Source organism: Protopterus annectens, chromosome 3.part0 (assembly GCF_019279795.1).
Source record: "Protopterus annectens isolate FY-2018-M chromosome 3.part0, PAN1.0, whole genome shotgun sequence".
NCBI lineage: Eukaryota > Metazoa > Chordata > Ceratodontiformes > Protopteridae > Protopterus > Protopterus annectens.
In genome coordinates, this window is record NC_056731.1 from 1115375861 (window position 1) to 1115387864 (window position 12004).

A 12004-nucleotide genomic window follows, 5' to 3' on the forward strand; every position below is an offset into this window, starting at 1 on the left:
CTCTATGATGATTAAATTGTTGTCAGTGAGACACATAAATATTCTGTTTTACTGTGCTGCTTTGGTTAAAGAATGCAGTATCACATTAACATGACTTTTTTTGAAGGAAGCATCCTCATTGCAGTCTGTAAAATCCAGCAGCATCATAGTTCAGCTCATATTAATATTCCGATTAACCTTCAGCTTTAAACAAAATAAATTCATGATAGAGCATATGTATAGCATAATTTGGTTCAATACACTGCTTACACAATAATCAATATTATTGAATGTATATTGGGGTGCTACATTTTAACACCTTATCATTATACATTATTTTATTTTGTTTTATTTTTGTCAAAGCAACAAGCACAAAATGTTAATATCCAAATATCAACTAACCAACTCTTATATCAGGGTCATTATTAATTATTAACGAATGTATAGATTAAAAACAATACACGTGTAAAAGGCATGGGAATAGTTAGTTTGTTTCAATAAAGACAAACGTTCAGAAGAACTTTACAAATAATCCCCTTGGTAGCATAATACATTCTGTTAATTACTGAACCATAATTCTAGTTCACAAGTAATACCATAGAGACTTGCACATTTAAAGCTCAATTGGATCCCTCTACATTCTCCATGTTGACCACCTTGCCACTTATTTTACCATTAACTCTTTTTTTCCCTCAGTAGCCGAAACCACTAATCAAACTCAGCCTGGGTTTTGTCCATGTACACCACTGAAGCTGGCACTGTCTGGGTTACTACACAAGCAATAAAACTTACTAAAACGTTTTTTTTTTTTTTTTGCATATGAGAAATACTTGAAATGCTCTAAATTGGTGAAGGCAATGTTATTTTTGTGAATGTTGGCTGATAATAGTGCAAAGCAGGAAATTAAGATATGTTTACACAATGAATGTGCTTCAAATAATGGATGATTTGAACAAGAAGGACCCCAGCATTCAATAAAATCCATGTAAGCTCCATGTAGAGCCTACATGGAATGTATCCATATACACATTCATGGTTCCCCCAAGGCAGCACACCATGCATATTAATCATGGCAATCTGCCTAGGGAGATCAGAGTAACACAGATATTGAATACATGCAAGCAACAGAGTAGAGGCTGTCCCATACTTATGGACTGTCCAGAAAAGTTCCGGACAGATAGTAAGCACAGAACAATTTTTTTTGTTTAATCTTTATGAGATGCTTGCACAGTGTGGAATGGCGCTTAACGATGCTGAGCTGCATTTATACATATACAGCAGACATCTGCTATTTATCTAAAAATAGAAACCAGATGTAATAAATTGCATATATTTTTTTGGTTTTTTTCTGCTTGTTTGCTCGGTGCGGTGCGATGCTTAGTGATGCTGAGCAGCACTTATACATATACAGCAGACATCTAGTATGTATCTAAATATAGAAACTGGATGTAATCAGTTGTGTATACATATACATATACATATATATATTTATATATATATATATATATATATATATATATATATATATATATATATATATATATATATATATATATATATATATGTATATTTATATATATTTTTTTCTATTCTGCTGGTTTGCTTGGTGCAGCATGATGCTGAGCTATGCTTCGCTTTGCTTAAAGATACAGTACACATTCGCTAGAGATCTAAAAATAGCTACACTTACAGGCACCTGTGTAGTATTTGTGAAGATATACAAGTTCCCTTCACTATCCCAGTGGCTAGATAGGTCGAGTCATGACGTACAGTGTAGTAGGTTCTGGGCTCAAACCCTGAGCAGTCATATTTTTTACATTTATTGCTGTGTAAATGTGTCAGGTGACTGAAATATCAGTTTAGTTTAAAATGAAAAAATTATTACATTTGGAAAAGTTGCATGATCCTAAGCAGTGCTTAAACATGATCAATGGTCTGTTTTTGTTTGTGTGTTGCTAAGCTCTACTTAAACATGGTTTGTGTGAGTTTGCACAATGCTAAGCAACGTGGAGGTTTTTTGAAAGTTACAGTATGACATGTAAGGGCAGGAATGCAGCCTATATAAAGGCCAATAGATGGGAATTCAACACCATTCATTGGAGTCTTCACTTGACTTTCAATATGCCTAGTAGTGTTGGAGATGGAGTACCCTTTTGTGTGCAGAGATGGGGTGTGCAGGAGTCCAAAGTGTTTGTTGAACTCCTGGTTAAGAACTATGAACCCCTGCTGCTGTGGGGCAATTACCAGGGCTCAGAGTGTAAGTCTGAGGCCTGGGATCAGTTGGCTAGGGAACTTACCAGTGCTACTGGTATCCCCCGCACTGAGGAGCAGTGTTGTCACCACTATGAGGACTTGAGTCATAGGAAGAGGGGAACCTTGGACACCTGGGTTCAAGAAGCTTGGGCTAGGCAGACCCCACAGATATGTAAGTATTTTGGCAGTACTTTAGAAATGTACAAGCTGAATCTTTGCAAAACTGGTATGCATAATGGTTTGCTTCTTTTACAACAGCTGCAGAAGAGAGGGCTTGCAATGTCCAGTCCCATGCAGAGCACTTGGCCAGGATGAGGCAAGAGTGTGGTAAGTAGGAAAACATCAAAGTAATAACCTAATGCATAACGTACTTTTATAATAAATAATTTACAGAGTTTGCAGTCTTAATAGTCAGGTATGATATACCTGGGATATCTAACATGTTTAGTAATGTGTCACTGCCTACCTGAAATGATAAAGCAAGTTAAATCAAGTAAACATGCATTATTGTGTAGTACGGCTTCCAAACATATGTGACTGTTGCGATCTCCCCAGGTAATACTCACTATTCTGGTCTGCTCATTATGTGAAATATGCTGTAGGTTGCACTCAATTAATGGTGAGGGTATGTGGGTTATTTATTAGAAGTGTTACAGTTATCCATGTTCTACATGCCAGACTTGAAGCAGCATTAATCAATAAATTTTAAAAGGCGATGGTGCTTTGATATGTAATGTTTTCAAATAAGTGTTCACTATTCCTGTAGTCACTGCATGTGTGCTCTAATCTGAGACCAGCCAACTGTTAAATGTAAATGAATAAAGAATTCAGCAAAAACTGTCTGAAATAAATGTAGTGAATACAGCGTGAGGTCCAAGCCTGTGTTCTGGCCATTATGTCTGCAATAATGTTATATATTCCACCCAGTCAAGGAAGAAGGTATATGGGTAAGGTAACTAAAGTCCTGGGCAGCTATCCATGTGTCTAAATGCCAGATTTTAAGGAACATTATCAATAAAGTTTAGAACAGGATTGTGCTTTGATAAGTAATCTTTTCAAATAAGTGCGCATTATTCCTGCATTCACTGCATGTGTATTCTAATCTGACACCAGTCAGTTGTGAAATGTAAATAAATAAAAACTGCAGAAAAAAACTGTCTGAAATAAATATAGCGCAATACACACAGTAAGGTTCAAGCTTGTGTTCTAGTTATTTTGCCTGAAATAATGCAGTATATTCCACCCAGGTGAGAAATAAGGTATATGGGTAAGCTATCTGAAATGCTGGGCAGCTATCCATCTGTATACATGCCAGATTTTAAGGAACAGTATCAATAAAGTTTAAAACAGGAGTGTGCTGTGATGTAATCTTGTCAAATAAGTGTGCATTATTCCTGTATTCACTACATGTGTGTTCTAATCTAACACCAGTCAACTCTTAAAATAAGTGCACATTTTCCCTGTTGTCACAGCTTTTGGGTTCTAATCTCATGGCAGCCAACTAAGAAATCACCAGGTGTCTAGTCTACTTAGTGTACATGAACATACCTCTCAACTGTCACAGTTTTCGGAATGTAATGACTAATGCCCCATATGTCTGGTCCTTGATTAGCAGATAAATGCCATTATTTGGAATGCAATTTATTGCCAAATCCATTATTAGAACACCTTGCTACTAATATATGAGCACAATGTGTACAATTGTTCCCTGTAGTTGTGCCTCTGTACCACCATGTGTTAGAGCTTGGCTCATAATGTCCCATGCTAACAGGTTGAGAGCTATGTACATGCAATATCATCTATACCATAGTTGTAGTCACTGTACTCACAACTGAAATTGTACATATGTAGAAGTATGTAGTAGTAGTAGTCCATGTAATAATATTACCTGCAAAGTTACTAATGGTATTTTTCTCTCTCTCACCCCAACCTTTCTCTTTTTTAATTTATTAATGTTATTTGTTATTATGATTTGATATTAATATATATTTTTGTAACTACCTCATGTATATTTGATACTGCTTTGCTGGTAAAATAATTTTGGTAACGTTATTTATTGTTGTGTTCCTCATTATATTCCTTTCTATTTCATTTGATTAATCATTATTATCTTCTATAATGTTAATCTTAACATCTGTTTGGTTATGTTTATTCTCACTTTATGGTTATATTTATTTTCTACAGCACTGCAAGGTAGGTCAGTTCCTGGTGATACATGTACCTTGGTTCCCCCAGCCATGGCACTGGAGCCCAGTGCAACTGGGCCACAGCCTGGTGGAGCACCCTCTGCTGTCCCTGTACTACCTGGGCCATCGGGTAGTTCTGCCTCAAAGACTGGAGTTGGTCCCCCCTCTGGGAGTGGAAGTGGAGGGGGTGATTATGTCACCCATGAGGGACTGCCAGGCATAGTGTGTGGTCTGTTGTACTGAAGTCTCTCTGTACACCTATGCCAGATGGATAGCATGCTGTTCATCCTGGTTAGGCAGCCTCACCCCACATGCTGTGAAGCAGTGAAGGAGCAGTGCTGACAGTCCTATGGGTGAGGACTTGAGTCATACTGCTAACGTGTCTGACGTCCATGGGACTGGGATTCCACAACACCTTCCCCAACCAAGATATTTACCCGCCTCTTGTGTCACACACCAACCCTGACTGCTGTCTTGTCTGTCTGCAAAAGCTTCCTCACATTCCCAACTTACCTCCCCCACACGTACCTATGTCCCTTCTCCAATATTCTACTCTTACCTTAAAAGAAAAAAAATGGGCACCTGTCCCAAAAAAATATCATCCTATACAGAGCTCTCCATTTCACACGTGTCCACTGGACACACTTGATTTGGTCCAATTGGCTTGACAATGTATTTCTGTTGTCCTCAAACCCCTCTCTGGGAGTGACAGTCCAAATTCATCTAAAAAATCTGTTAAAGTGCACAGTTATTGCTGTATAAGGAATGGATAGCCATGGTTCTTTTCTACACCCTTCCTGCACATGCAAACCTGCCTTTCACTATGTTTTCCCCCTGCTTGAACCCTATTTCACCACTGCCTTATCATCCCATTTTTCTTTTCTTTAAAGATTTTTTGCTTGATGTAATGTGGCATGCCACATTGTTTAGCTATGCTAAATAGCACTATATTGATATATGCCTTTGAAAAAATATTAATCACATTCAAAAAGTATACTTGCACCCTATTTTGAACCCAGGACCATCACACTTGCAGAGTGATGGATCAACCCACCAAGCCATGCAGCTACTAATTAACACAGCTGTTTTAATCAAAACATAGTAATGCTCAAGTTTCTATCAATATGTGTGCTTAAGCAATCCTGCACATAGCTCCACACTGTGCAAATCAGCTAAAAGCGTAAAACAGTACTGTAATTGGAACTCTAGTGCAGAAATACATCAGTATAAAGCCACACACATAAGAGTAGGCATAAGTGAGGTATCTAATAGCAGGTAACTCTGAAATTGTATATACAACATGTAAAATACACTTGCTAAAACATTAATGGAATAATAGGGTTTTAACTCGGACTCTGGTAGACAAATAAAGCACTCTAAACCTATCCACATAATAATAGATGTAAGTGAGGTATGTAACAACAGATAACTGTGGAATGATATCTACAGCATGTAAAAATATACCTGCAGTAACAGTGGCTCTGTAGCTGTGTATGTCACATGCATTGAGAACATTTGTTTTCAGTACACATGACCCTGGGTTCAACTACAGCTGCATCTAGCACTGAAAATACATGTATGTGGACATTAACATTTAAATTGTGATATCTATGTTTGTCTCATCACCTACCAATACACCCAAAACAGTACAAATGGAATGTCTGCTTCTAAATAATATAAGTCAAAGGCCTACAGATGGGACCACTCTTAACTACTCAAATTACAAAACTAGAATGTGCAGAGAATGTCAGGTAATGCATTATCCTGAATTCCCAGAGGATTTTGAAGTGTGTATTGAAATTGTGGCACAGTAATATCAGACTACAGCTCACAATGATTTGCTAGTGATATTACAGACAACCATAGCTGCACAAGTAACATACCTATATGGAGGTTGTGCTGGATGCAAGGATTGCCAGCACACACATAACAGGGGACTACCATGACATAACAAATGACTTGGCAGTTACCCAACTGTGTGACATAATGATTAATGTACCCCTTACCTTTTTCCTAGGACACACCAAGCATTTTGCCTTTTATTCTGTTAGTGATACCTTTGGCTAACATACTTACCTTAAACACATAACCTAATTTCCAGTGGGATGGGTTCCCTCAATCTGGCTCTGCCTATACAACAAGGCTGCCACAGGCCCCACACTTACTCTAAAGCTTGTTGCCCTGCAAAGTGTTCACCCTCTCTGCCTATGCCCATTGCCTGTAGCATCAGCTTCAGATTCAGCCTGTAGCACACACATCTGTATGCAAAAAGTAGATGCTACAGACATTCTCTATGTAATGACTTAGTATATTTACCCCAGTAATTTCCACCCCAACAAATGAGAAAGGGGTTGTAATCTACACTGAGGTCTTATATCTTGTTTAGTAGTTGCATGGGATTGGCTGATTGTACTGCAAATCAGCTATGTTGGCTGCAATTAGCATTCGAGAAGCACAGATTGGTTCAGAGGCAATCACTTGCTAATGAGAACCATGTTAAAAAGGCAAACATCAAGCTGGTGAACCATTGTGCATGAGAGGTGCTTGCAGGCTAAACTCGTTGCCACATTTGGGTCTATATTACATTATCAAAGTTTCAGAACTTCGAACACCATATGGTCGACACCATATGATCGAAGTAATGAAACTTCAAAAATATAAAAAAAATAAAATAAAAAACAAAAAAAAAACAAAAGTAACTGCTGTAAGCAGGGGGCAAGCCCCCTGTACCCCCACACCCCCCTGCTACTTAAATATACCAACTCCAAGATCACGCTACAGCGTAGGAAAGGAAAATTTTCCCTTTTCTGTACCTAACTCTGTTAAAGTATGATCTCGGAGGTATATTTAAGTAGCGGGGGGTGCATGGGGGGTTGCCCCCTGCTTACAGAAGTTAGTTTTGCTTTATTTGTTTTTTATTTTATTTTTTTTACATTTTTGAAGTTTCAGTACTTCGATCATATGGTGTCGACCATATGGTGTTCGAAGTTCTGAAACCTCGATAATGTGATATAGACCCACCACATTTATATATCCATATATGTTTGTTATGTTATATATGTACCTTTCAACAGAGGAGTATTGTACTCCTTCAGGTATGTAACCATTTTGTTTCCAACATAATGCATATACTTAGGGGGGAATAGTCATTACATCATTAAGCCTCTCTTAGAACTGTACTGATGACGTGTCATTGATCTCCAGATGTGTTACACCTACAGAGGACCTAGATTATGGTAAGGGTAGAATGCTTTGTGTTAAGTAGGTACACCATTCTCCTGGAAATTTCCCTTGATAGCAGTTCTATTTGTGATCTGCTATTTGTTTGGCACAGTTGTTTTTATATATTATAAGGGGTGTTACCCCTAGGGGCCACACTACAATGGACTCCTGTGTTGGGTGTGTGATCATACATCAGTATCTGTCATGACACAAACAGGAATAGCTTACTATTGCTACTATCCTACTTGCATTCACACCTTTGCTATGTTTGCACAACTGTTGAATATGACATGTGTAATCAAGCAGTGTAGACTGCTAGCCATCCTTTATTGATGTATCTCTACATACTGTACTCCCACATATGTGATCCTGACATGTGTTCTCATTTTGTTGTCTTTCAGGAAATATGTATCCCTGATGCCGGGGCCCTTTTACAGATGCTGAAAATTACACCATCTTGGAGACCTTGTGTCAACACCATCAACTCCTGCTGTCCAGGGGCAGGGCAAACAGGAAAGAGCAGGCAGCATTGTGGGTGACCTGGCCCATGATTTGAATGCTATCAGTCACCAGAGCAGGACATATAAGCAGGTGAGACACTGTGCCACCAATATGATCAATGCCACACAGAGAAGACCAGCGGATGTGTCCAGGGATCGTGGTGTCACTGGTGGAGGGCCTGTGGCAGAATGACCACTGCCAGCCACTGAGGAATTCCTGGCAAACCTAGGAACACAGTACAGCTCCCAAGCATCCATCACAGTATGTTGTTGATGTGGGTGCCACTGTTTCCACACAAGAGGAGTGTCCAGGTATACTTAGTTGGATCAGCATTGGAATACTGTAGCATTCAGTGTGTCAGGGTGTACATAGTTTTATGTGGGTGTCAGGTGCTGTTTTGGGGGGGTTAGCAGCACTTTCAATGTCATTCTCAGATTGTGACCAACATACCAATTAACATAGTAGCTACTGTAAATGTGGGATCTTTGGATGTATTACCCTGTTACAGTGCAACATGTAGTGCTGTTTACATTACCTCTCCCTCATATTTTCACAGGACCATCAAGAATTGTCAAGACCATGCTCCTGATAAGCACAACACTGTTTTGTTAGAGATGTAGATTTAGTGCAATGTATTCTCTAAAGTGTCATCCCAGGCCTGCTGGCTGGATTGATGTACTGTCTGCAGGATTGCCAACTGCACAGATATTTTCTGACTGTACAGTGTTAAGACTCATACCTATGCCGTGTAGGTGTGAGCACATCAATAGATTTCACAGTATTGTTAGGACATTACAGACTGCCATATGTGTCAACTTTGCAGAGTTTTGCCAAATGTCAACAGTGTACACCATTGTTGCTCATGAGATTCCTGTGTAAAGAGCTTTTATTTACAAGTAACTACAGATGTTTCATAGAAAAGAATGTCCTCATGCCCTACTATATGAGGTTGGTTTGTAATAGTGACAGCAGTGTATACAGCTTAACATACATTGCAACATAGTACTGCAGAGCATAATAGTGCAGGTATTAATGTACTGCTTTTCCCTTTTTATCACAGGTGTCCAGGGGGTTGGTCTCTGCCCCCTTCACAACCTGATGTCAGTGTCTCTTCAGACTCTGATGATGATGGTGGCCAAAGTGAGGCACAGGTAGGGGTTGCAGGGTCTGAATCTGTCACAGAGATTTATATCCCTCTTCTGCCCTTATTATCACCATACACAGTCAGTATGCCTATGCATACCCAGTCCCCTGAGGCAAGATATATTGGACAGTCCGAGGGTAAAGATATTGAGCAGGAAAGGCTGGCTACTATGGCTGCAGTGAGTGTGGATACTGGCCATAGCCAAACAGCTGGTAAGGTTCCACACAGGTGGATTGATAAGAGGTGCTTGTAGGAGACCTGCTGTCCCTCCACCACCTGTTGCAGGTGTCTCATCACGTGTCACTCAGTGTATGTTTAGGGCCATCATGGAGGCACAGACATGTTTTGAAAGGAACTCCAGATGAATGCTCAAGACAATGGATGCAGCACAGTCTGACATCCATGACTGCCTTCACCACATTGCTGATACCCTAGATTGGTTGACTGATGCAGTGAAAAGACATTGGTCTGAGACAGCTAGTACACTATCTGTCTTGAAATGCACATTGTCTGTGATGGAATGTCTGGTTGGAGTTGAGCATCGGACTCATGGACGTAGGTCAGCAACTACATAAGCTGAGTCCATATGGTTGTGCACAATCACAGTCCTCTAATGGTAGTCCATCTAGTGGTTATGAGGGGAGTGTGTTGTCCACACCAAGATGTGTCAGGTCATGGGCTCAAGGTCCTGAGTGTTCCTGTGGAGGACATGGTCCCAGCTTCTGATCTTGGGCACGGAGATGCCAGTGCAACTCCTGGCAGAGCCAGATTCCATGTTCAGAGGCGGAGGCATTGAACTGTCAGCTCTACCATGCACAGCTCAAAGTTGTCCAACATACAGACACAAAGGGCTAGCAAGAGCTTGACTGTGTTCACACAGACACTCACATACCACTGTCACAATCAGGTCACCTACACACACACACACATGCCACGTTTCCATGGTCCATCTTGTCTGCTTCCCTTCCTGACTCACACACATGCGTGCCAACCTATTGGATTAATCTAGACCTCCTGCACCCCCACAAAACACCCTGTGCAAGTGATGATACCTGCACCACATCCCTGTCATCCTTGTCTTCAATACAGGGAAATGAAGCTATGTGTCTGATGCACAGGGTGACTATATACATTTCTATGTATTTGTTTCATCCATTGTTGCCTTTGGCATGACACGTACTGGTCAATGACAGATATTGTATGCTGCCATTTGTAATGAGTACACCACATTATTTTGTGCACATTATGTCGGATTATGTAATAGCTGTATACTTACACAATAAAAACTGTCTCATAGAACTGTTTATGTTTCAGTTTCAGGATTGTGTAGGACACATCTATGGGCAAACAGGTACAATAAACTCATAAACATCAGAACACAGGATGGAATGTCAGCACAGAAGACAAATGTCTTCAGAAAGGTAAAGCAATATAGGTGCATGGCTCCATAGGTCATATGTGTATTACAGGCTAACAGGGATAATGGCTTCAGGCAGCCTACTCCTGCATCTGTAATCTATGACATGGTGTGGCACCCTTGATAAGTGTGAACAGGGTTCTGGGAGCTGACACATCTACAAGCTGTGGTGTAGGAGTGGAACCATCTACAATTTCCCTGTGTCCATTAGACATGAGTCCTAAACCAGTTATGATTGTCTTGTTCCCCATCCCATTGTGAAACTTGTGCATGATGTGCGTTACAGTGGAAGTGTGCTTCATATGGATGGGGAGCTTGTTACATATAGGGTGTAGTGTCTGGGTTACATACCTGTCTCCCCAGCATATCCTATTTATATCACAGTCAAGGTGTAGGTGTGTAGAATAGATAATTCTTGTGCTAGTCCTTTCTTGGATATGCAGGAGGTACACAGTGGGATCTGACACTTCCCTGTATGGCAGCCATAAACCTTGCCTCCAAGCATGTAGGAGACAGAATACACAGTTATGGCCTTGACACAGACTGACTAGGACATGCTATGTACACTGTGTATTGGTTTACTGTGGAACCTCTGTGGCTGTTACAGCTGTCAGATATGCTTGTGTAGTTACATACCAAAGGTAACATTGCATTCAATGATAGGTGTGAAGATTGCCAAATACAGTGTAGCAATGACATTCTGGGATTTACATGCCATACCTTTCTCTATAGGTTGTGCAACATTGAATGAATCCCCATATCTTACCAACCCGTGAAAATCAAAGGCTGGATCATTCTCAGTTTCCATAAGTCCCTGACTACTGGGTCAACTGTTGGAGGTGTGCAGACACTATGATATTTACCAGGGGTAGATGACTTCCCAAAGGATAGTACTATGCATTCCTTCGCATTTAGTAACTGTCAATGGCAACAACTGAATGTGTGTGTTAGCCCATCCTGGATAACTGTTGGTTCTGTGTGGGATTCAGTGTCATCTCCTAATTTGCAATCATCTACAAATGTAATCAGTCTGAGGTCACTGACAGTGGCCATGACTACAGAGAAGGGAATGGCTAGAGGGGTAGTCCCAGGAATGACTTGTGAGGGAAGTCCACTGGTGAGTGGCCTCATTGTAGCAGTGGACTACCCAATGCTGCAGTCCCGTATAATGATTGTCAGACACTTGGCTATCCACCAGCTGACATATTAGTTTGTAAATAACCTCTCCAGTTTTTCAGCAATGCCTGACAGCCTAATAGTGTCACATGCTTTGGCAGGCTATGGTAGGTGAAGTGAGTCATT